We start from the raw sequence: 25,042 nt of genomic DNA on the forward strand, positions 1-25,042 counted from the left end.
ATGATAAGGATGGTTGGAGCATCATGGTCAAGGCAAGGAGTGGCTGGCTCAAGGCTAGGGAAGATGCAGGAGTCATGCTGGGGACTTTGTAGGCTATTGAATAAGATTGGCTTTTTTCCTAAGTGGCATTAGGAGCCACTAAAATGCTTTGAGCAGAGATGTTACTGTAGAATCCAGCAGAATCTTAATTCCAATTCGGGATTCTCCTTAATTTACTTGAACAGGACATTTTACTTATAACTCTAATAATAAAAGAACAACAGGATTATGGGAATAAATACATGGAAGTAAATTTTTTAACCTATACTGTGAGTTAGCCCAAGCATACATCTACTTATGTGTTAAATGTAAGTAGAAATACAGAGTGAGGGTTGGCTTGTAACCACCACTCTCTCCCCTCTAGGAAATTATAATCTATCATAATACTACTTTGCTTTTGGCCAGTTGGTCTAGCAATGTTGTTGATCTGATTCATTTTCCACTCTACTCTGTCTTCATCTGAGTTGGTTTGGTTGTTTCCTTGTATTGAAGAAAGTTCTCAGTATTTCTGGTTGCAATTTCTTAAAGTACAGAGCCTCTTTCCCCCCATTTAGAATTTCTGATGAACTGTAGTCTTATTGCTATGGCTGTCATTAGTGCAATCTGCTAATTCACAAATTCACGGAAGTACGGAAATACGTTTTGCTAATGTGCACTGCAGAATGCCCTCTGCAAAATTCCTCCTATATAAAGTCATTTACAAAATGCCTGCTGCAGCTGCCAGGGGAGGACTTTTATAGACCAACCTGGATTAGGCTGATAGCAAGATATCTTCTAGGCAGAGAAAGCCCCCTCTGTAACTCTAAAGGTTTTCTCTTTGGTGTTTACCTATTTTCAACTGTCACATCTTCCCAAATTGCTTCTCTGAAGTTAGATTTTTTAGCCATCCCATGCCTATTTAAGGGCATTTTCTTAACAAAGAGCTGGCAGGATTTAAAAAAAATAGTTTCACAAAGCAGCAATCATAAAAATTAAAACTAAATAGTGACTTCACCCAAGTCCAAGTCCTAACCAGGTAGGATTGGCAGTCACTTATATGCTAGGTTTTTGAGTTTTTTTTGTTTTGTTTTGTTTTTTATTTTTGATCTGGGGAGGGTGGACAAGAGAATTGTTGAATTATCAAATGTATTCTTTTCTGGCCAAAAATTACACAGTGGGGATTCGTCCCTTTTCCCTGGTTGGAAACTTTTGCTGATTCAGGGGATAAGTTAGTAGCAGTTTAGCGCGGATTAGTTCACAAGATTGATTTCAGGGAAGACAGTTAGTTGTCTGAGATGAAATGGGTCATGGGAGAGATTTTGATAGAAAAGGATGGAAGCGGTCTTGGAACAACAGGGCTACCAGGGGGGTCCGTAAACAGAGAAGTCGGCGGGGGGGGGGGGAGGAATGCTGGGTGCCCACAGGAGGTGGTTGTGTCGTGGTGCTGAAAGCAAAAATGCTCCCACGCCAAATTCTAACTTGAGACTTTTGCCTCAGGAAGCAGTTAGCATTACCAGCCCCATTAAAGGACCCCCCCTTTTCATGCAGATTGTGGCTTCACTGATAACAGAGAAAGCAGCAGTGTTGGAGAAAAGATCCTCAAAGTTCAAAGAGGCAAAACACCCAGGGAAAAGTTATTAGTGTTTCTTGGAGAGTGAGCCACTGATAATGAAATTTAAAAAAATTTAGATGGAAATGATATCATAGAAATATTTTATTGAAGAAAGTATTATCAATTGCATCACATACCCTAGCTCTTTTCAGGCTGTCTGCCTCCCCGCAGCTTGATGAGGAAATAGTTAAAATATTGCTAATTAGAAACAAAGTGTTACAGACTAGAAAATGCATTTTTATTTGAGGTACATTTTGTGCTCAGCTGGGATAATTCAAGTGAAGGTTTCAGAAGATCTCTCTGAGGAGGGGATATATAAGTTGAGCAATAAAAGTTTGAGTAATCAAAATAATCTTCTGACCCTTATTAAGAAATTTTTATTTCATCAGAAAGAACATGCAGTGTCTTTGGCTTCACTAATTTCTAGAAATAATTTAATTTTAAACTGCATATTTAAGAGAACAAAAATTCTATAAAAATTAAATGAATAGATTAAATGAGAATTGTCTGTTGCTTACATATAGCATGTAACTTGATAAAAACACACACACAGAAAAGGATGTATTACTAAAATTTGCACAGCTTTGCATGTATATGTAGGGGCCTTATTAAAGTATAAACCTGTATTTGATACAACACACATGCACGCAACTCTGAGGATTAGTTGTCATTACACGTTGGGCTGCTTTGACTACTCCTTCTGACTTTTCATCCTCTCTTTAACCTTCACCTTGTGTTTATACTGGGAAGTCCTCAACTCTTAATTAACCTACATCTGGCTTCCATTTAATCTGTGGTTTGTGGCCACTCCCTAGCCCTTTATATTGTTTGTCAAACGTGTCTATGCCTTCCTTCTCCTGGTTGCTCATACTGTCTCCAAAATCTGGTTCCAAGAATTATCCTGAGGTGCACAAGTGGAGCTTCTCACCTTCAGACTGGTTTAACGGGGATCTAGAATTTAGTAAGGTGTGTGGCTTTGGCAGACCAGCTTTAGTAAACATGGTTCCTTTATGTGTGTAATCTAATTATAGAGCTTCTGTCACATACTGTATATTGATAACCTGGTCAGATTTGCTATGTTCATTGTCATGTATATAAAGATGAATAAAGTATAGTGTTTAATCCTCAAGGACCTGGGAGGAAGGAGAGACGTATCAGTAAATAAGTTCACTGCAGTATAATATGTAGCAGGGTGGTGGTTGACATAAGAGGAAGCACAAAGAAAAGGGAATGATTAACTCTAATTTTGGAGAAGGGGTCATCCATTCCAGTTTGCTCAGGAACATCTTGGTTTATGACTGTTGGACTCTCTAATGGACCCCAACATCCATTAGAGTTTAGTAGTTTAGTATCTGGTAATCCTCCTTACTGTGGAAAAGTGAAATAAACTTTATAAGAAGATGTAAGACATGAAGTAAAAAATTACGGGAAGGACTTTGCCAATTTGATGAGGCAGAGATGGAAACTACTGGCAAAGAAAATACGCCCAGTAACCCGAGAAATGTGTGAATCTGGTCCAAGACATGTAGTTCGTGTGACTGTGCTGCATGGGAGAGGGGCAGGGCGGTAGGGGTTGGCGAAGAGATAAGGGTCCAGCAATGGCGGCCTTCTCTGCCATGCTGAGGATCTTATTCCCTTTCCTTGAAGACAGCAGAATCAGGAAAGTTTTTCACCAAAATATTGACATGATTAGATGTGCCTTTTAGTAACATCGCATACAAATAATGTGCAGAATAGATGAGCAGGAAGTAAAATGTTAGGCAGACAAAATAATAGGGAAACAACTGTAATAATCCAAACAAGAGATGCTGAGGCAGAAGCAGCAAGGGCAGAGAACAAAGAATAGATTTTAAAGCTATTCCTCGAGAAGTTGATAGATGTTAGAGGTTTATCTGATTTGTAGGACAAGAGGAAAGGAAGACTTGGGGAACAGCTGGGTATATAGATGAGAAGCTTCCAAAAAGAAGTATGGGCTGCAAGGAGTAAAAGAAGGAAGGTTTGAAATGCAAAGAGAGAGTCCAAAGCCAGAACCTGTCCTTCTAACTTTATTAGGACAGTGTGAGAATATGGGATAACAAAATGGAAACAGCTCTGGAAAAAAAGTTTGCAAGAGACTCATATGACAAGTTAGTTTTAGTTACATAATTAGGATGAATGTTGGCACCAGAGCTTGAATTGCCAGCATAAGTTTTGTTATTTATTGACTATCTTATTGTTTTTGAATGTGTTATCACTGAGATTCTGTTATATAATGGAGATTTCTTCAGACAGAATAAAAGTGTTCTCTCCCCAAAGATCCATTTTGGAATGATTCATATGTATAATTAAAGCTATTGATAAAGGTTCCAGTCATAATATATGAGTCAGCAGTAAGCTTATTTATGAGAACATATATAACACTTACATTCCTTGTATTTGGACAAAAGTAGAATGCCCTACTCAAAAAGTATCGTTAAGTTGCCACAAGCAAGCAGAAGAGCAGTTGAAGTGTTTCTTTCCAGTGATAAAGGTATGTCTCTAGAAATAAAGTTTTAAACAATATTAAATCTTCCAGGAGCTTTGGATGAATCATTTAGTGTGACACTTTTAAATCTGGCCCATTTAAAAAATATATTTTTATTGAAGTATAGGCAATTTACAGTGTGTGAATTTCTAGTGTATAGCACAATATTTCAGTCGAATTGGAATATATATATATATTTGTTTTCATATTCCTTTTAACCATTAGTTACTGCAAGATATTGAATATAGTTCCCTGTGCTATGCAGTATAAAATTGTTGCTTATCTATTTCATATGTAATAGTTATTATCTGCAAATATCGAACTCCCAGTTTATCCCTTCCCACTCCCTTGCCCCCTGGTAACCATAAGTTTGTTTTCTATGTCTGTGAGTCTGTTTTGTGAGTAAGTTCATTTGTCTTTTTTTTTAGATTCCACATATAAGTGATATCATGTGGTATTAAGAATGGGCTTTTATTAAAAGGATTTGAGAGATCCAGAGAATGTTGAATTCTCAACCCCAGCAAGTGTGTTATTATAAGGTCAGGTCTCTGATTAGCACAGGGGGATTCTAATATTTGAGAGGGGAATCTGGATCACTGAATTTGAAAATCTTGAATTCCTAGGTTTCCCTGAACCCTCTGTAAGAGTGGTCCATTCTTCCCTGCAATGCCTTTCTTTCCCCTTTTGTTTGAAGGTGATGCAGAGATCTCAGTCTTGTAAGACAATGTAAACTCCTCAGAAACTAGCCCCACTGGCTACCATAACAAAAATTGCTTTTATGTCACAACCTAACTCAAGCACAAAAATGCAGAGCCTGATAGAGGAAATAGACCAGATCACAAAATGACTGCCAGACCAAGTCAAAATGTAGCTGAGATAGTAATCGGATCCTCAGGGTGCTGGAATCAAGAGCTGGGGACATGAAGTTGGCTAATGGGGACTGCGTCAATCAATATCGGAGTAGTTTTCAATGGCACAGGTTTTAATATCCTGCCAGTGACCCTGCTGTAGACTTAGGAAAAGGAAGGTTCACACTGAATGAAGTAGGGATCCCAGAACTCCCATGGCGGGCAGTGGAGGGTGGGGTCAGGAGGCTGACAGAAGTGAACATGCTAAGCAAAATACTGCAGAAGATCAGCGAGCATTCCATCCAACTCTGTCCCATGGGAGGGCCTGGGGTATACACCACTTAATGAATGATGAGGAATGTGCTGGTGGAAAGGTGCTCACATCACCTGAAACTCTGAAGAAAAAGGATGATCACAGGAGATGCTCCTCCCGAACTGGGCTCCATGATGGCCATGCGGATGATAGAATCCCCAAATGGCACATGGCCAGATGACTGTGCAAGATAGGTGCAGATGTAATGACAACACCGCCAGTGTGGCAGTGTAGGGTGCCTGAGCTGTATCCAATAATGAAGACGTTTAATAGAATCAGGGGCAAGGGAGGTGGGCAGTATCAAGGATGTTGCTCAGTCTACACAAACAAAACATTGGGAGGCTGTAGACCAGCTGTCCCAATAAAGGCATGATTCCCCTTGGCCAGTTTCCTAAATTGACTTGATTTTCAAACTCAGAATCCACATATTGAAAAAGATGGTAGGTTCCCGGGAAGAAAGATGTGACACCTCCATGACAAGTGTGTGAGGTAGATTCCCCAGTTTTTCCCCCCAAAGAGTTTCAGCTGTATGCCTGGGTAACTGTATACTCAGAGAAGTGGAATACCCAGGCCATGTCCAGTACTGAGGACACAGGGTCTAGGGTGGAAGTGCCATTCTACTTCAGCTAACATAAAAGATTAAAAAAATTTCATTCTGGTAAAATGGTAGATTAGTGCCATTCATAAGGATAGGAAGTATGCAAAACTGGTGTCCCCAGTATATCCCCAATTTATCAGTTTTGTCACTGAAAATTTCAAAAGTATCCTGGAGAGTGACATTGGTAGCCCAATTTTAGTGCCTTTGTCAGATGTGGTATCTTTGCAAGCAGAGAATAACACAGACTTAGGTTGGGATCTGCAGTTGCTGAGCTGATGAATGCATTCATTTCCAGCCCTGTCAGGAAGGAGGATGGGAAGCAGTTTGCCTTCACACAGGAGAGACAAAAGTGTGCATATGCAGCCTTGCCCCAGGGTGGTTTTAATCCCCTCAACTCTGTCATAATTAGTCCAAAGGGACATGGACTATCTGGACATTCTGCGGAGCATCACATTGGTACACTGTATCAAAGGCTTAGTATGAATTGAACCAGATGAGGAAAAAGCAGCAAGTATGTTAGTTGTTTTGGTAAGCCCCGTAAGTTCCATGGGGTGAGAGACAAACCTTATTAAGGTGCCAGCCATATCAGTAAAATCTTAGACATTAGTGGGGCATGCAGGAGCATCGCCTGGAAGTAGAAGAGGAACTGTTTGTTGCCTCTTGTACCTCTCACCGCTAAGAAGGAAATGTAATGCCTGAAAGACCCCTTTGCATTCAGGAAGTAGTGTGTTCCGTTTTGAGAAAACTTCTCCATCCCATTTACTATATCACATGGAAGGCTGCCAGCTTTGAGTGGGACGTAGCAGGAAAGGTCTGTAGCAGGTCCAGGTTGCAATGCAGATGACCTTTTGGCTTGAGCCATAAGAGCTGGCAGATGCTGTGGTACTATATAGATTATATGGGATAATAAGAGAGATGTGGTGGTGGAAAAGATGCTTTATGAAATTAATGGCAAGCTGCAGTAGCAAAACCACAGTGTGGATCCATATGTTTCTGGAGCAAAGATGTACCATCTGCACCGGAGAATTACAGACCATCCGAAAAATAGCTCTTGGCACACCTCTGCCCCAGTAACAAGATGATAGGGCACGAAGTGAATCTGGGATCAGAACTTCCCATTGTAGTGTGGGTTCTGTAAGATGCACCAAGTTGCAAGGTGAGACACACACAAGAGCAATCTCTGGCATGGTGAAAGCGGCTCCCCTGGGATTGGGTCTGGGTCGTCGGGCACCCTGGGGCTTGCACAGGTGACTCACGAGTAGAGTAGCTGTGGTGGCAGGGATGGAAGCTACACATGGACTCGACATTACCGACTTCTGCTCAGCAAAGCTGGCTTAGCCACTGCTGCTGCTAAATACCCAGCCTACCAGTGACAGAGACCAACACTGAGCCCCCAGTGTGGCAGTATCCAGAAGGAGATCCCCCAGCCACTTCATGGCAAGTTGATTCCCTCAGGCTCTTTCCACCTTAGGAGCAGCAGTTTACCTTGACTGGAATCAAACATTGTGAGTATGGGTATGGTTTCCCTGTTCACAGGGAATGAGATCCACCAACACAGGATCATGCGTGATACTACATTGGACCAAGGGACTTACTTTACAGCAAAGGAGGGACCACTATGACCATGGATTTACTAGTTGACTAATTGTAACACTTCACAGCCCAGAAGCTGCTGACCTGACAGACCAGAGGAATAGCATTTGCAAAGATTTGCTGAGGTACCAGCTTGGAGAGGATACAGCAAGGAGGTGCTCCATCCTCCAGGATACAATATGCCTTCTCAATCAGTGACTGCTCTATAGCATTATGTCCCCTGTAGGTAGAATATGCAGGCCCGAAAAAGGAAAGTGATACTAAGATTGACCCTCATTATTTCCATAGACCCACTTGGAAAATTTATGCTTTCTGTCTTTGCAACTCTGGGCATGGGTGTCTAGAGGTCCTGAACCCCAGAGAGGGAATGTTTCCACCAGATGACACAGCAAGAGCACCATTAAACTTTGACTTACAACTGCCACCTGGTTGCTTTGTGCTCCTTGGACGTGGGCTGTCTCCTGGATCAGGTGTGTCCTGAGGTGAGGTAGCTCTCTTCCACTGAGGCTGATGCTGAGGGAGGGACTCAGCTATGAGACTCCAGCAGCCATTGCTGTCGGCATCTGAGTGGATGAGTGGCTCCATCCTGAAGAGGGGACTGAGTGACAACTGCAGGAGCCACCACCGTCCATTCCTTGTGCTGCTTGGATGCATATCCCTTGTGTGGAAATCTCATCCTGACTGGGAACGGCTCCCTGAGAATTCTGGATGTTTTGTCCCCCTGAGAAAAATGACAGGCAGTTAGTGTAGAAGTCAAACTACTCTTCTCACCATTGCAGTTGGTTCTCAGCTACAAGTGGTCTCATCATCTCATTCTTGCAACTGCAGCACAGTTCAGCCAGCTCTCTGCCTAATCCTGCTTCCATTACAGGTGTCATTTCTGAGAGCAAGTTCCAGCATGCATGTGCATCTCCATCCAGTGAGCGCCTCACTTCCCTGGGGAACCTGCACTTCAGCATCTGCGCTCCCCCTTTCCTCAGAAGGACATTAAAGACTGTGTGATAAGTACAGCTCACTTACTTACAAAAAGAATATTGATCCAAATAAATGTGCAATGATTTCCTCATTTCTGTGATCCCTTTTCAACTTTTAGGGCAGATCTCTGTCTAAAACTTACCTGGAAAATTGGCAAAGAAAATTCTGCCTATAAATTTTAATATCGAGGAGAACACATATGCAAATAAGCCACTGTTGAATGTGTCAGTTTACTAGGGCTTCCATCACGCAGCACCACAAACCAAGTGGCTTAAACAACAGAAACTTACTGTCCCACCTGCGAGAGGCTAGGAGTCTGAGATCAAGGCGTTGGCAGGATTGGCTCCTTCTGCGGGCCGAGAGGCCCCTCTCCTAGCTCCTGCTGTTGTGCTGGCCGCCTGTGGCCTTCCCTAGCTTCCGGTGAGTACTTTGATCTCTTGTGTGTCTTCACACGGTGTTCTCCCTGTGTACCTCTATTTCCAAATTGCCACTTTTTATAAGGACACCAATCTCACTGATTTGGGTTCCCCCTTCTACTACAGTATGACCTCTTTTTAATACAACTAATTACATCTGCAACAGCCCTGCCTCCAAATCAGGTCACATTCTGAGACAGTGGGGGTTAGGACATTAGTGTATAACTTCAGGTGGATGCACTTCAGCCCGTAACACTGACCTTTGTGGAGAGGGTTGTATTTGGTTGTGTTTCTTAGGGAAGTCAAGTGGTAGCTAATACGAGGCATGGACGTGGTCGGCTTGCTGGGATTCTTCTCTAATAAGAAACTTAAATCCCCGTCCTCAAGAAACATGACTTGCTTTCCACTTGCTGACTGGGGCATCTTCCCCAGTGGATGCCTTAGGTGAAGCAGCAGGAAACACTGGACTCCATTTGTGCCCTGACATGTAGTTGTCTCTTTGCTCCATCCGTCTGAAAACTTTACGGCTTCCAAAGAGAGAAAAAGAATAAAGTGTCCTCTCTGCATGAGTCCATAGTCACTGGTTACAGCTAATCTTCTGGAGAAAGAGAATTTAATCTCGCAATTAGAATTACGGGCACAAGTTCTGGAAGATGAAAACCCTCGTCATCCTGTTTGGTTCACTGACTCTGAAAGGCCCACATGCCGTGTCACTTTGCCAAATCGCACATCTGCATTTTGGTTGGTACATGCCTTTGGTGTTGGCATTGGCCCTCTGACCACAGAGCTTTCTACTGCAGCTATTTTAGTGGCTTGGCTCTTTTTTATTCCCTGAGGTCTTATGGTGGAGCAAGAGGACACCCACAGTGGAAGCCAAGAGCGTCATCTTAATGAATGGCATATTATAGAACCTGTGATTGTGATTTGCATTGTTTCATAGCATAGCTGGCTAAATTCCTGTTGCTGAAGGATCAAGTTAAATCAGGCATAAAAGTGATGTGGAATCTTTTCTTTTGGGAAACCTTTCACAAAAGCACTCTTGGCCCAACGAGTGCTCCCTTTTGTGTGAACTATTAAAGGAAACTTAAATGTTATATATGAAGATAAACAAGATCCTGCTGTATAGCACAGGGAACTGTAGTCAGTGTCTTGTCATGGCCTATGCTGAAAAACAATATGAAAGGAAAAAAATGCATGTATAACTGAATCACTATGCTTGCTGTACACTGGAAATTAATACAACATTGTAAGCCCACTATACTTCAAGATGAAAAAAATATATATGTTATCTATGAGTGTGGTGCATATACTGTGTCTCCAGACTCTAGAACTAAGTCAGAGACTTTAGTGGTAAAGGAGCTGTCCGGTGCCCTTACGTGCACCATCCTGTGTGGTAGGACCCTGTGTCCAGGACCCTGCATGTAAGCCCCAGGTCAGTGTTTCCACTTGTGGGCTCCCCTCTGACAACCATCTCATTAAACCCAAGATTCAGGAACCTGGTGGAACTCTGCCACAACTGCAAAAACCATATTTCAGTCCCAAAGTGTCAGAGTGAAGGGGCGGGGTGGGGGTTAGGGGGTGGGAAGGGAACCAAACGCTAAAGCAAATAAAAACATCTTTTCAGACAGAGCCTGCTTGCTGCCAAATGTGGGCTCCGAGGGAGTGCCCCCGGGAGCAAGTTCCACATGGCAAGGCCTTCCGTGGAGAAGCCCGGCTGGCAGGCCAGGAGGATGCAGTAATTAACACTGTCAGAGACTTGCGAGGCCCCATTTCAGCAGCTCGATTTGGAAGCGTTTGCCCGCGTACAGTCACCCTTCAGCGGCACAGCTGCGGTGTGGGGTCCGGAGGCGGCTGGTGCATGTGTGGGCTCAGACTCTTTGTCATGCAGTGTAAGGAAACCTGGGGGTTTCTTTTGGGGGCTTTAACCCTGCAGGGATGAGAGCTAAGAGTGTCTGATTTTTTTTTAATCAGCTAAACGAGGGACTCTAATGCTGAGTAACCAGTTACTAGAAATTATAGCATCCAGACAGCAAGATAGCAAGATTAGAGCTGAGACCCAGGCATGGTCACCTCCGCCCTTGGTGAATGGGATTGGTGCTTGTGGGCTGGAAAGGGGGCTGTGAAAACATTGGGACGGATGGGTGAAATTATAAACTATTAAGTAAAGACTCTAAAACAGGGTCTGGTAAGGAGGAAGGGCAGCCATCTATTGAAAAGAAGAGAAAATTGGTGGGTAGGCAGTCCTGCTGTCGTGGAAGAAACAAAAACTGAGCTTGGGGTTGCTGTGGTCATTTCACAAAACTGCCACTCTCTAGTGCTGTGGCTACTGGGTGAGTTATTTGACCTTTCCAAACTCATTTCTTTATATATATATAAAATGAGGATTGTGATATTACATGTGAAATGTTTTTATTATGAATATATGTGTAGACATACATTATTGAGTGAATAAGCTATGAATATATTAACATATATACATTTGTGCATTCGTCTGTTTAGCTGTCATTTACTGGTCAACTACTATGCCATCCACAAACATTTATTGACTGCCTTCTAGGGGCGGGCAAGTCTTCAGAGATGGCATTAAAGAGGCCAATTAAGGTCTCTGTTCTCTTGGAGCTTATATTCTGGAGTGAAGTAAAGCAACAGATGACTGGACATGTAAATGAATAAGACATTTTCAGGTTATGGGGAGACCGTGATAAAAATTTAAAAGGGTGGTATCACGGCGAGCTGAAAATGCTGCTTCCGGTAGAATGGTTCCAGGATATTTACATACTTTTTCTCATTCAGTTTTTTGGAGACTCCTTCTGTGGTAGACATTGCTGTTCCCATCTATCAACAGAGGAAGAGAAGTCCTCTAGGTTAACTCTGAGGAGACAGGCTTCAAAATGTGGGTCTTCTGTCAGAATTGATGAGCTACCCTGAACACATCCTCTTTAGTCAGGGAATATCTAAAATCAGTGACTATTTCCAGTCCACATTGATTGTGTTTCCTTCACTTTTCTTCTTTAGATAAAATAGTTGGCTCGGGCCTGCGTGATTTCCTGCCTATGACTTGGACCACTTAGTAGTACTCTATGCCAGCTTACGGTTTTGAGATTCATGCTATCTGCCATGGCTGAGAGTCGTGGAGGATGCAGGTGGACCTCGGAGAACCAGAGTGCTGTGCGGCAGTCATCTGCCCCCAGTTCCATCTGCAGACGTTTCTGGCGTCTTCAGTGGGACATCTATTCCACAAGAAACCAAGAAGCGTAAAATGAACTTGACAGTTGAATGGAACTACTGCAGGAAGACATTGTTAATTTGAGAAAGGAGATGGCATATATGGATTTATTCTTTTCATGTTTCTTCTTGATGCCTTTAATGACTTGTCCTAGTGTACATTGTTTAAATAAAGGGATTATATGTAAACTTGCATTGTGGGAAAAATATTGCATTGGGAAGAAGGAAATGAAGTCATAGATCTTTGTCACAACATACTTGTTTAGAGCTAGGTTGGGAGCAGCGTCCTGATGTCTTTTTACATTATGCCCAGATTTAAAATTATGGGAAACATCTGTCTCCCTTGGGCCCTCCGGAAGGACACAGCTAAAGAAAAGGGTTAAGATGGTGCTAAAGGGAAAGCTAAGATCCTAGGTGAGAGCCAGAGTTCCTGCTCCCTCTGCACAGCTGTTGGTTTTCGAGTTTACCACACCGCTTTTTGCATGAAGAATCCTGTAAATTTGCCAAGCACCGTGTCAGGGACAGGGTCAAGCACAGTGAATGCCTGATGTCCTGCGGCCGAGAAAGTGAATGAAGGAAGGAATGATGGAACAGACCCCCTCCAGCACCGGTTCTCTTCCCCTTCCCCGGGCTTTCTCCTTCTCTTACTACTTACCAATGCAATGCCTCTGCTCCGGGCACTTTAATTCTTTTTCCTCCCCTACCTGCTTGTTGCTAACTTTAATTATCTGCTCTTTGCTCATATTGTTTTCTCTAGCTGGAACTCCTAACTCTCTCCCCTCTTCCATGATTGTTAATTTCTGTGAAGGCCTTCCCAAAGCCCCGCCTCTCAGAAGCCTTCCCAATCTCGGTAGTCTTGTCCTAAGATTGAAGCAAGATTAGCCTGACCCGACTAAGTCCCCAACCTTGTATTTTCTCCCTATATTGTTTCACTTAACCTTCAAAACACCCTGTGAGACATGGTGTGGTTCCCATTTTACACTGTAGGAGACGAAAGGCCAGAGCATCTAATGATGGCTGCAAGGGTACCCGACTGATAAGTGGTGAGTGATGGATAAACCTGCATCCCCTGACACAGGCTTGTTCACTGGCAGCATGATGTTGGCTCATCTTTGACTCTATTCACCCTCCTTTCCTTAATGGTGAATAGTCAAAAGAGTGACAGCACATCCAAGGACAAAAAATTATGAAAGTTCCTTCTGAATCAGCACCCCTCCACCAAGCCCTACCATGCTATGGAGTTCTAGGGAGTGGTAACTGAAGTTTGGGACGGAGCATTTTGGTAAAACTTTAATGGTGAGCTTTGTCACGGACACACTACTGTTCTCAGATCTGCTCTGCCGAGTAGCTAATTAATCCTCTTGGGGCAATTACCCAGCCACTAGCAATGGTCTGCTGCTGGCCCATGCCCCTGGGCACAGTCTGCACTAAATAAGCCTCAGAAGAACCTTGAAGTGGCAGGTCTGCAAGCACTTCTTCCCGAGGTCAGCACTTCATGCACTGGCGCGTTCTGGGCCCCGCAGCACAGCATCACACACAGGTGGGTGTTCTGCAAGTGCTTTTTAATGATGCTGGTGGTGATGATGTATGAAGTTCTGTTTACACTTGCAGAGAGGGTCGTGTATTTTAACAAGAAGGACTTTTGATTGGCATTTCAAAGAGGCTGGTGTTGTTGGAAAATGTCAGCACCCTGCATAGGAGGGCACTTCATAAGTGTTAAGGGATTGGGTCTGCGAAGGGGATTAGGGTAATTGTTTTGGAGTGAATGGGCAGGCTCAGTGGAGGTGACCTGAAGTCATTTTAATGGGCCTAGTGGAGCTCCTGGTGACAACTCATGCTAGTGGATTAAGATGCTCTGATGGAAACTCCCAATCATTGCTGAGCCCTGGTTCCAGTGGGATGCCGGCTGCCCTATTGTATCGCTGTGCCCGGTAGGCTGACTCAGCTTCTGGGCTCGAACAAAGAAATACTGATCAAAGGAACTGCCACCCCTCCATGTGGCACAGGGCTCCTTCGCCTCCGAAGATGAAAGATGCTTATTTTCATGGCATTTCTCATCTGGGGAGAGCTTTTAAATTTGTGCCAGTTCAAGATCAATCAGGGATGAAGTCAAACATGGTCAGGATAGAAAGTCCTGTGGCTGTGAGTCAAGGAGGAGAAGTTCTTTCTCCTAAGTAAGCACTGGGTGAGGTGGCTGAAAGTTAATATTGCGTCAAGTTTGCCAGCTTTAGGAATAAAACATAAGCTCTGGAATGAATGCAGATACAGATTCAAAGATTAAAAAGAATACTACTTTTTATTATGTACTAGTAGTTTATGTCAGTCTACTACCTTTTCTCACACGAGAGAAATAACTGTTGGGTGAAAAACTGAATTTCATGTTGACGTAGCCCAAAATGACTGAATCTGGTGATTCCATTGGCCAAAGTTTGAGGTGTATCAGTGCCCTTCATGTTTGGGTACTTTTGCTTTAGCCAATTTGAATTTCTCTGTGTATGAAACCATCCATTGACCAGAAATCTCACTCCCACCCTAAAAGAACACAAAGATGGTATTCTAGAAATAAAAACTGTTTTTTGCTGCAGGTTTCTTACATCATAAAATTTGAGGATATTTCACTCCTAATTGATAGTTTCAGACTTTGCAGTGTTGTCAGGTAGCCTGGGAAATTTAAGTGGTGATGCTTTATATGGTTACAGTTGATCTGAATCAGATGCTCTTCAAGGAAGTGGCTAGAGCAGGAAAAGAGGAAATACATCAACCTGGGCGCCACGGGCCATGGAATGTACAAGTTTTGCTGCAATGTGAGATTTGCACCTGCGACAAACAAACTTTGGGTTTCTCTAGAATGCAAATTGAGGAACTGTATACACAAATGGCTCACAGCCCAGAAATTCCATGCTTTCCCACATTGGTTTTGTAAACAGAATCTTCACACCCACATGACATATCTGGCCGGGCTGCCTGTAATCATTTTAGTTCCTTTGGTGAGTGGACAGTAATTATTACAGAGGTTGGAATCTTTCCTTTTTGAGTTTAATGTTTAAGTGTGTTTTATTTATGGAGCAAAAGTGGTCCAAGAGAGTGCTTCTTTAAATTAAAAAAAAAAAAAACTGCAACAAAATTTACTGTTAATCTATGCGGCACTTGCTTTCTGTGGACACATTCATCTCTGCAACTCCTCACTCTGGATTCCCAGAGAGCCAAGAAGAATTATGGAGATTTTGATGAAACAGCCCACAACTTTGAAATATTCTTTCTCTAGAACTGTCAGAATCACTGTTGGTGGCTGTTAAGTATTGAGAGTCCTGGAATTCAGTGCGGGTCTACTGAATCAGAAGCCCTGGTGCTGGTGCAGGAAAGTTCTGGAGACACAAGTTGGCGAAGCATTTTTGTTACACCTCTGCAAGGTGCCACCAGCTTGTTTTCAGAGAACATGCTAGACCTGGTCCAGAGTCTTGGGTGAATGTTTCTCATGATTATAACAGAAAGTCACCTACTTTTTGTCTGACTCTAGCGAGAGGGATGATTGTCTAAAGTACACACCTGAGACAGAAAAAAGGATTTTTATCCCTTTCCTGAGCCTCTGTTCCTCTTCCCCATCCTCCCCTCCTTTCTTCTCTTAAAACTTTCCTGGCCTCAGTTACAAACATATGTGACATACTGAGGAAGGTAGAGTGGAATATGCCAGACGACAGTGAAATATCAAGGTTAGCCAACCTCATTTTTGGTCTCCATGCACAAAGCCTGACAGGGAGAAGTTCACTTACAGGTGGGTTCTCCAGCGGGAGGATGGCACTCTGCAGGGCTCTTGGGGAGAGCATCGGGGGGAGGGAAGGCTGAATGTTGAAGAATGAAACAAACATGTCATCAGCGAGGGCAGGTGAATGGTAGAGAATGGAAGATATCTAAGTATGCACATTCCTGCATAAAATACAGCCCAGTGTAACTAGATGGAAGGATGTTGTGTGAGGGAGACAAGTTTCAAGAAATTTCTTTTAACTTCTGACTGAGCCAAACAAATGATTATTCACTTGCTTCTGTCCAGAAACATGGCATCACATGAAGCTGGAGCCAGTATACCTTCATTCCGACTGCCTCCAGACCCTCAAGGTGAAATCCTCAAAGTAGTAGAAAGCACACCTGGGTAATTGTCTGATTCTCACAAAGATCTTTAACCTAGTACATGTCAAAATTAAGCTCACTTTTTATAATTCACTTAAACAGGACCATGTGTATCTGTGAGTAATCAATTGTTTTACTCTGAAGTTGCCTTTAAATAGTGATCAGTTGGGGTATGATGTAGGAGAATCATAAGGCTTCTCCCTGGCCTCTATTTAGTCCCCTGCCAGCCTCCAGTGCTGCTTTTTTGTATTTTTTTAATGGAAGTATAGTCAGTTTACAATGTTGTGTCAATTTCTGCTGTACAGCGTAATGTTTCAGCCATACATATACATACATATGTCCATTTTCGTATTCTTCTCCATTATAAGTTACTACAAGGCATTGAATATAGTTCGCTGTGCTATACAAAAGAAACTTGTTGTTTATCTATTTTATATATAGTAGTTCATATCTGCAAATCTTGAACTCCCAATTTATCCCTCCCCGCCTCCTTCCACCCTGGTAACCGTAAGTTTGTTTTCTATGTCTGTGAGTCTGTTTCTGTTTTGTAAATAAGGAGCCTCCAGTGCTTCTGTTAATTTTTATCAAAAGAACTATTCCTTTGGACTAGACACTTGGTCTCAAAGCCCCAAATCACAGAGCAGGAGGAGCCATTTCACAACAAGCTACTTAATAAAAGAAGGTCGCTTTCGGCCAGACAGTGCTGTGGCCAGAGAGTTTGGATTGGAGAGGGATGGAGAGGTGTGAGGTGTCAGTAGTTGGTTGGGGATGCAGGCCTGACATGAGTGTCACACAACAGGGACGGGGGGGGGTGTCATCAGGCAATAAAGGAGACTTAAAGGCAGCACTGAGGGAAGCAGTATTGGAGACAACATCTTCTTGCTTCATGATACCCACCTGGGTGAGACCTGAGTATGGGTTTAGTGTAATGAATAAAATAGGTGCAGAAGTTGAGGGAGGGAGAAGTTGGGTGAATTTTAATACAATGCATGGACATAACCAGTGTCAGGAGTCACAGCACGTGTCACCTGGTTGTATAGCCTTCAGCCAACTGTTATTTTCTCCACATGAAACCAACGCTGATGGATTATTTTAGAGAAAGGATGAAGCAATTTCTTTAATTTGTCTAAAGCTAAAGGAAAAGATAATTGACCTCATTCTCCTAACTGTGAATGAGAACAAAATGCATGCACTGTTTTTTTTAAAAAACTCTGGCATCATTAGTTCTAATGATTCATGTCTGTGACAATTTCATTTCCTGCAGAAAAGTATCATGAAAGTTGAAGTCACAGGTTTTTAAACCCTGATCAGAAAATTTTTTCTTAAGTGAAAAAGAGGATAAAATAATGTTTTCTTGTCTTTTTCCTCTCACCTATCCTGTTCCTTGAGCTTCTGACTTTTGGCTGTGTGCTAAGGATGTTAGTGATGTGAGAACAAAATGATTGTGCGATATTCAGCTCTACAGAGGGGCAGGTTTGGCTCCTGAGACCCTGCCAGTTGGGTCGGTGCCTGCCTTCTTCCTCATTCGTCCATCCCCAAGGACTTCACACATGCGTGGAAACATGTTCGGGGATTGATTCTGACGTAACGGGACCAGTGTTCACAAACTCATGTAAATATCAGCATCATTATTTTAGAACTGGGGTTGAGTTTTGTCAGTGCAGTTGAGTGTGAGATTAGGGAGACACGGGGCCTTTGGCAAACAGGAGAGAGCATGTCATGGCCGTATGGATTAGAACGTGTGTTAAAACTCAAAAACCTTGTGCAGGCCAACAAACAAAAAAGACAGTAAAACCCCAAATATAAAACTGCTGATCAGATTCCATGTCTGGGGCTCCTGTTTATGATTCCCTCTTTAAAATCATGTTTGATTTTTATAAATCCCATTCCAAACTCAAACTGCAAGCCATTTGGAGGTTATGGCATATTTTGGGTCATCTATTTTTCTTGCTATACTCTATAATTAAACTAGTAATTGAAACACAAATAATTAAGGGCTAAGCATTTCTTTGACTTCTAAAACGGAGTATAGATAAAACCCAAATATTGGAATTTATCTAAGTGTATATATACTGTTTTGTCGATTTGATTTCTATGTAGGTAAGATGTTTCTCAACATAATATTCTGAGGTGATGCTAGCAAAGTCAAGGGACTTTCAAAAATATTCTGAGCAGAAAATGAGTGAAAAGCAAAATAAACCCCCACTATTGGGAGGCAGAGTCTGTCATATTGTTGTTGTTACTGTAGTTACTATTATTATTATTTCTTGATGTAGTAACATACCTGGTACATAGTAAGGGCTCAGTTCATGGTTGTTGAATTTTCAAAAATTACAGTTACTCTATCGTACATACTTACCTTCTGCAGTATCTTTGATTTCAAATGACCTTCTGGGTGGAAACATCAGTGTAATCAATAAGCAATCTGCTGCAATAACAATGTGACAAAAATTTGTATCTTAAATTAGGAGATGAAGGAAAATAACTCTATTCCCGAAGTCCCAGAGATAGAAACACGTCTCCCTGAGATAGAGAAATGTGATTTTTTAATTTGTTCGTGTCTCATTGAAATAATGCATCTTAGAACTGAAACGTCTACTGCGAGGACGGATGTGCAGTAAATCTGAACCAGTTAAGCCTTCATAGTGTAAATGAAACCTTTAAATTGTGTGAACCACGAGCAGCCTTGCAACTCTTTACATGTGCAAAGAATTGAATGAAGACATATGGTCACCATCAACTTGGTGATTTAATTCTGAGATGACACACGTATTAATCTAACTGAAAGGGGAAGCTACTATATAGCTGGTTGTAATTAGCCAACCACAAATTTCTATAACCACTTCAGTCTAAACCAACAGCCAAAATGGCATTTCATGATTACACCATCCCACCCAGATTTGCATTTCTTGATGAATTCCCAAGGTTAGGGTACGAGCCATACTGTAAAACCAACCCTCAATTACACCTTTTTAGAAGGGAAGATTAGTGGCAGGTGGTGCCTGCTATAAAAGCCTCATTAAAACACCTTCTGGAGGAGTTTCACAAAAGGAAGCCACCAGATGGAGACCCATCTCCACATGGTAGTCTTACCTCAAATGAGAGTTTCACCTGACACTTTGGGGACAGACAATTTTTTTCTCACCTAACAAGCCACTGAGGTTGAAAAGACGATCTATTAGGATTAATCGGACTTGATCACTAATCCATTGTCATGCCATATGCTGAGAGCGTTGTTCACTGCTAAGCCTGGAGCCAGGTAGAGCCCCTCTGGTAATGTAAACTCTCCCGTTTTCCTGCCGCTAATCTAATTTCACCTCCTCGCAGCCCTCAGATGCCAGGAACGATGCTTAACTCTTCCCACACTGTCTCTGATGCCTTTTTGAATGGTAGCAAATCTGATCTCAAAGGTAATGATGCTGAAACCTGCTGACTAATTGGAAAATGGTTTTCCTGGTGTTGCCGGCTGGTTGGGGGGTGAATGGATAAAAGGCATTTATTCTATTGTGTGCACGTTCAAAGACTTAGTCCTGGCCTTCTCATCCGCACAGCTTGGAGTTACTCATCTCCTGCTTTTCCCTCAGTGTGTCTGCCGAGTCTGTGATTGACTGGGTTGGAACAATTGGCCAGCTGGGCAAAGAAAGTGAAGTTCACGTTTCATAGAGTAGATTCTGCCACCTTATATAGTCCTTGACATGGCAATTTTTTTTCCCCCTGTGGTCAGCCTTTGGGATGGATCCAAATCGTTAAGTGCCAAACAGCAAACAGTTATGTGTGCACGTGTGTGAGCGTGTATGTATAGTTCTCTTGTATGTTGTGTGTTTAGCTCCTTACAAAGCACCACGTACTAAGTTGCTTTCTAAAAGAAAGAAGGTCTTCCTCGCTTGACCCCATGCTTGCAAGTTGCAGGCAGGAAGGTAATCACACACATCTAGCCACGTGAGCCCCACGTGTTTTGCTCCAGTCCTGGGACCCCGATAGGAAGTGTTACAGTGGAATAACTTCCAGGTCTCTGTGATATTTTGTAGTTACATGGTTCCAGCTACAGACAGACTTCCAGAGGGGACAGAGTAAATAATCCATGTGCAATGTACGCTAAACAATATCATCAAGAAGAGAATAGTTTTCCTAAAGTCATGCCATATGCATTTAGCCAAAGGGGCCTGGCCTCCCCCTGCATCCTAAGGGTGGTGCTTCATACCTTCCTAATTAGCGGCTCCCCTAAATGCAGTGAGATTTAGAGAGTTATCAGAATTGTAAGATCTAATCAGTGTTTCAGAAATATAATCCTTATATTGTATAATCATTAAGTATGTGTGAGAGGAGGGTAACTCATTAAAATACAGATTCTTAGGCCACAACATACAGACTTACAGAATCAGTCTCTCTGGAGGTAAAAATCTAAGCAGCATTAAAAAAAAACAAAACAAAAAAACAAGTGTTCCAGGTGATTCTGAGGAGCACTAAAATTTAAGGTCCAAGAAAAAGAACACAGGTTCCCATTCTTACTCTGAGGAAGAGCCAGGGCCCCACTGGCCACTACTCTCTCGCTTCCTGATACTGAAGGCGATGTGACACGGGGTCAAGGGAGGTCATAGGACCACAAGGTGTCCTCAGAAGTGGATGGGAAGGTTCCCCCACTTGCTCTCTGGATGAAATCTGTAACTAGGCAAGGTAGCTGTCAATGGTTTTTGTTATCCAAATGGTATATCTAATATATTCCGTACTATACATGTTCATGAAATGCTGAAAAAAATCTTAAATTTCTAATGACACATATAAATCACTCCAGCTTTGTTCTCATAGTTTATGTCATCACTGGACACCACAGATAAAAACATAGCCCCAGGGTTCTGCAGCTGGAAGCCTTTATTTGATCATCCATGAAAACTGCTGGGTTTGAACGTGGGCCTACATCTGTCTGTGCAGGACAGAGTCGACTCTGGTCTGGGGAGAATCAGGAAGCAACTGGTTGGCCAGGGCGGCCGCCTGTCTGGGTTGGGACCACCGCACACTGTGGGGCAGTGTGGGGCCTGCAGGTATGGGGCATTCTTCCCAGGTGTCTGCTCTCCAGAGCAGCCAGGGACACCACAGTGGACTCTTTCCTGAGTATAGGTGGGTCAGGACCTCGGAGGACGGTCTGAGGCTCTGCATGAACCACTGGGAGCAACAGTGTGAACACTGGTGTGGACGTCTTGGCTCCCATTTCTCCCAAGGAGCTGGTGAGGCCTGGAGATTCACGTTAATCTTAAAAATGTAAAACTATCTCAGTTTGACTGTTTCTTTCATGTATGTGGATGTTTGATGACGTACTCTCTCTTTCTGTCTACTGCTTCTTTGATTTCTTTTCTGCCTTTTTGGTCTCCTTATAAGGAGAGGAAACTCTGCCATGATCTCCTCCAAGAAACGCTGATGCCCAGTGACCCTCAGGAAGGAGAGGTGGTAGGAAGGGGGTGCCCAGAGGTGAGTTTGTGATGTAACAAATACACATGATCCTGAGTTGCCTTTTCCTTTGTTTCCCTTTTTTCATTTGTTTTCCTTTGTTTCTTTGATTACTATATCAGTTCCTTCAAAATACTATACTGCCTACAAACATCAGAAGACAGTTCAGAGCTTTTAGTATAAAATAGAGCATTCTGCTTGGATTGCAAAAGGATTAAGGTAAATTCTTACAAGGCAATGTTTACATTTATCTTTACTTTATCTACTATTTGTGTAATAGACTCAACTCTCAGTTTTCCTTGCCATAGTTCCCTCCAACATTCTTCTTTCTCTTGGTTATTATTTCTATTATTGTCCAGGTTCTCCCTGCCTATATCTGGGTGCTGTTGAGTATTCTTCTGTTTAGTTGATGGTTTCTGTTTCTGTCTGCATCTTGGTCAGAGCCATCCCCAGGAAATATTTGTCCTTCCTCCTGGTTTCTTGCCCTCTCCCAATATTTTCAGTATTTCTGTAAAGCCAGGCTTTACTGCCAGGCTTTGGTTTCAGTGTAGACTCTTTCCTTGTGTCTTCAAATAGTTGTTTATATTTTAAAGCCTATAATAAAATGTCTGTTGAGTTAAAAATTTTTTTCTCTGTTTTCTAAGAATACAAAATACCTAGATTTGATTCACTTGTAGCTGTTTGTGGTGCACATTCCTGGGAGTTAGGGGAAAGTGAATGCATATTTCTCAGCCCTCAGCTTTTCGTGCCCTGATATGTGGCAAAAACTCGGTTCTGGAGTGAAGAGACACAGTCATGATACCCAAACAGCAATCCCCGACTTTTTCCCACACTCCTTAGTCAATTTGGTTATCAAAATACAAGAAAATTCTTCTCTTCTCTGAAGCATTTACTCATAGGGCTTTTATCTTCTCTGGTTACCTCGGATTTCCCCCAAAGAAGAAATCTAAGCCCCAATTAGGGTGAGTGAGGGGCGGGAGGAGCAGAGTTAGGTGCCCAGATCCCCTGCGGCTACTGTCACTAAACAGACCCCAGGATTCTCTCAACCCACCTAATTTCTTCCCATTTCACTAATACAAGGCTGGGAGTGACCTTTGCAGGCCAGCGGGCAGGAGCTGGACATCCCTCCCCCAGATGAGCTAGGATGCATATCTGTTTACTACACAGCAGGCTAGCCTCCAGCTAATGACATTAATCCCCCTACTGCGTTTCAGTAGGTGACAGACAAGGAGCCACACTTTGGAGGGAATCAACTGCTTCTCCCCATCCACCAGCTGCGGGAAAAGTCGCTCCGGGATCAGTGCCGCCCCCCTCATTTGCTTTCCTCCCTCTATTATCCCTGACATGTTCACTGAACTACAGACTGCATATGTTTAAAAATAATTAAACACGCTCCAAACAAATAGGCAATGTTTCCACGATCCCTGCAATGAACGTTCTGCGTGTTTTGACAGCTTTTTCTGCTCGTTGGATTCATCAAGCAGCCTGGCTCTTTGCTGTCACTCCTGACAACCCGGCAGATAAACCCGCAGGGCAGGCTCACTGGCCCGAACTTCCCTGGCTCTGACTTAGAGGCACAGAGAACTTCAGGCTGTGGGTCCGGAGACCATCAGGAGGGAGTCCCGTCTGGGCTTCTAGGGCATCGTGGTTTCTACGTGGAATCATAAGATGAAAGACTGAAGAAGGGCAAAATAAGTTTGGGGTTTATTTTGAATGGTCTGCTGTATTATACTGAGAAAACAGACTCAAAGGTAACTACACAAGAAAGCAGAAAGGCTACCCTGGGGAGTTAAGACCATCGTCACCCCAACTGCCTATCAAACCTGAACTTTCCACAATCCTGCTTGCAAACCCTACCCCCACTTTTAACTTTTAAAAATTAAGATGAAGAAGAAGGGAGACAAAGAGAAGATACAAATTACAAAGTTGTATAAGGTACAGCAAGATAAGTTAAATATGTATAATGAAAGTTAAAGAGAAGATAAAGGATAAGGACAAGAGAGAGAGGCTTGGCAATTTGAGGGCACAAAAACAATTCTAATTATAAGAGAAGCTTAATTATGTTTTTTAACTGAGATAAGGATCTTGCTCATACACAGGATTACATTGTGACATAATCAGTAATGTCCTCAACAATATTCATCAAGTAAACAGATTGACAGACAACTAGGAGTTTCTTGATCTCTCAATATAAGCTTATGGAATCTTCTAAAAGGGTAACTATTCTGGAGGCAGTCTGTGAAGTAAGGAGTTTGTGGATATATGTGTCCTAAATGTCAGCAAGGAGTAATCAATACATGTTGGTACCAAACACAGCTCTAATGGTCTGGCTTAATCTAGGAACAGCTTTGAGAGAAAACAGGAGTGGATATTCTGTAAATCCTTTAGGCAATACACTTAGCTGTGATTTGAAGCAATATCGACAGCAATTAATGTGTAGTAACATTAATTTACCCATTGGCCGCTCTGACAGTCACTGGTGCCCAAGGTCATCCTAATATTAAGTGACTCTAAAAGAATGAACAAGAACCTGCAGGAAGGTACAAGTGTCTCCTCAAGGAAGAATTTTAGAAAGTACTGCAGAATGGGTTATCAAGTACTAAATTCAGAACCTGGCAAACCACAGCCCATGGGTCGTATCAAGCCTGCTGCCTGTTTTTATATGGCTGTGTACTGTAGTTTTGACTTTTTTTTTTAAATGGTAGAAAAAAAGAAGAAGAATATTTTATAATGTGATGATGATTTGAAATTCGATTTCAGTATCTATAAATAAGGTTTTCTTGGAACTCAGCCGTGTCCCCTCAGCTACATATCATGCATGGTGGCTTTCCTGACTACGATGGTGGAGTTGCAGTGGAGTCTGGTGACCCACGAAAGTCTAAAATATTTGTTATTAGGCCCTTTACAGAAGAACTTTGTTGACCCCTGTCCTATACCATAACCAATTGAGCATGACTATGGCACCCTTAACATTTTTTTATTACCAAAATAAAACAGATTCAAAATAGGTTATGTTTTCTAGAAGACCATTTGATAATATGCATCAAAACATAACGCATGCTTGCCCTGTGACTCATAAAGTCCACCTCTGAGGAATTTATCCAGTAGTGGAAAGTGGAAAACAATATAGATAACCAACAATACAATTGATGATTAAATGAATGATGGTCTAGTTACACACTTACATACCCTGCAGCCATGGTAAGGGTGATTAGATATCTATAACTAGGACACAGATCAGTTGATAGGCATATCCTCAGCCTGCCTGCTCTGTCACCACCATCTTAGGGGGAAAAATCCTTTGTGGGGAAATGACCAGGCTTGGGCTTCCATTATGCTGATTGGGAGAAGCAATGGAATTACATGGAGTTAAG

General features: G+C 42.5%; 2 long non-coding RNA genes across 2 annotated transcripts in view; both read left to right on the forward strand.

Moving 5' to 3' along the window:
• The window catches only part of LOC116663111, a 118,011-nt gene extending 105,763 nt beyond the window's left edge, over positions 1–12,248 (forward strand). Inside the window, exon 3 of the long non-coding RNA XR_004319163.1 lies at positions 11,892–12,248. This is a non-coding gene — a long non-coding RNA (uncharacterized LOC116663111). The remainder of the gene's footprint in view (positions 1–11,891) is intronic.
• LOC116663106 overlaps positions 1–25,042 on the forward strand; it is a 227,151-nt gene that overhangs the window by 187,133 nt on the left and 14,976 nt on the right. The window lies entirely within an intron of this gene.

The sequence above is a fragment of the Camelus ferus genome, chromosome 4, assembly GCF_009834535.1.
Source record: "Camelus ferus isolate YT-003-E chromosome 4, BCGSAC_Cfer_1.0, whole genome shotgun sequence".
NCBI lineage: Eukaryota > Metazoa > Chordata > Mammalia > Artiodactyla > Camelidae > Camelus > Camelus ferus.